The sequence below is a fragment of the Austrofundulus limnaeus genome, unplaced genomic scaffold, assembly GCF_001266775.1.
Source record: "Austrofundulus limnaeus strain Quisiro unplaced genomic scaffold, Austrofundulus_limnaeus-1.0 Scaffold12, whole genome shotgun sequence".
In the NCBI taxonomy this organism is placed as follows: domain Eukaryota; kingdom Metazoa; phylum Chordata; class Actinopteri; order Cyprinodontiformes; family Rivulidae; genus Austrofundulus; species Austrofundulus limnaeus.
The window spans coordinates 3,120,488-3,122,299 of NW_013952414.1; positions in this window are offsets into that span (position 1 = coordinate 3,120,488).

Here is a 1,812-nt window from a genome sequence, read left to right on the forward strand (position 1 = left end):
CACACTATAATATATATATATATATACACACACACACACACACCAGAGGAAAATTGTCAAAATATGTATTTTGGGGTGTATTTTACCAAGAAATGACACAAATCAGTTCTAATATGAACAGGCATCTCAGCATAATTATCTAGTCAGCAATTTGTTTTTTTGTTAAGAGCTGTCAGTAGGAAGATTCAGATCTCACAGAAGAAATCAGAATAATGTAAACTGTGAAATATTAGAATATCCTACGCCGATGTTAAGGTTAAATTCCCCAAGTTAAACTGTGTTTACATAATCCACCTTTTATTCAATCTGACTTTATTAACTACAGTAGCGTATTACTCTCACTTGTGAGAGCCCAACCCTATTTGGTTGCTTTATTAGCGTCATCTCCCAACGTTTATGATTTCCTGTTTGACAAAACCATAAATCTGTCATATTGTGTAATAGAGTTGCACAAATAGAGGATTAGTTGTAGCTCTGCTCCTTACCTTGGTTTTAGTCCAGAGAGTCCCTCAGGCCATTGCTGCAAGACGATGATGCTAGGAAACCTTCACATATCATCCACTTCTCCCTGCTGAAATAAACAAAGTTTGGTATCATGTTTCATCAGAGTATCAGCACAGATCTCACTGCAACAGGAACATGCTTCAACGTGAGGACAAGACAGCATTTAAAGGGTTAAAACTAACAACAATTGGACTCCATTTTTCCTTCTCTTTCCCATTCTTTGTTAATCAGATTTCATCCTATGGAGAAATTTTCTCTGGGATTTAACTCTGTCACATGTTCGCTCTCAGTCCAGCTCTTGATTTTGGATTATATGACAGACTAAATCAAAGTCTTTAAGTGCTTCATTGGACTAGTATTTATTACTTTAATACCTTTTAAATACCTAAGTAGATCAGACAATATCCATCTAATAACTAAACCCACCAATGAGTCTTCTGATTATTGATGCCAAAAAATTTTGAAAACCTACTCTTCTGAGACATATCAGCAGTTTAACAAGAAGCAATAAAATGTATTTTTTTTTTATCACAGAGAAAACACAGTTTTATAATGAGATGGTCCATCCCAGTTCAACAATGTGACAAATGCCAATGTTTTAAATATATTGTTCAAGTTTGCTTTTGTGAAGGTTTATACATAATAATTCTCTGTAAAAGCTAGCAAAATTTAAATCAATCAACAGCAAAAAAGCTATACAAAAGGGAATATATGGGGAATCATGAACAAAATGTAAAATTAGTGAATTAACTTTGTAAACTAATCTGAATTATTTGAGGCATGAACTTATAAATTTAAAGAAGTAAATAAACGACAACATTTTTAGTGAGGTTTTCATCTTTTCTCGTCTACCATCTTCAGGCTGAATTCATGTTTTGCAATGATATTTTTAAGACCCATATATTTTTAACTGTATTGGGAACCAGACCAGTTTCTCCTCTTTATGATATGCATATCGTTTTAAAACATGAAAATAAATAACTGTTTTAAATGACAGCATTGTCTTCAGGGCCACATTTCCTGCCAATTGGCCACATTTAAAAGCTTGTTAAAATGCACAAGAACCAATACAATTTTGTGTGTTGCCATTTTTTTTTATCTCTGTGCCAAAACCAAACTTTTTCAGAGCAAATTTCCTTGACCCACACCTTTGTTGATAATGACAACCAGAGAAAATGAGAATTATGGAAGTTTTAATATTTATTATTTATTTGCAACACAGCAAAACAGCYGACATACTGGGCTTTCCTGGTGGATACCAACTAACTAAAAGAATACAAGATGGGTTATTTATTTACTTTCAGTGTC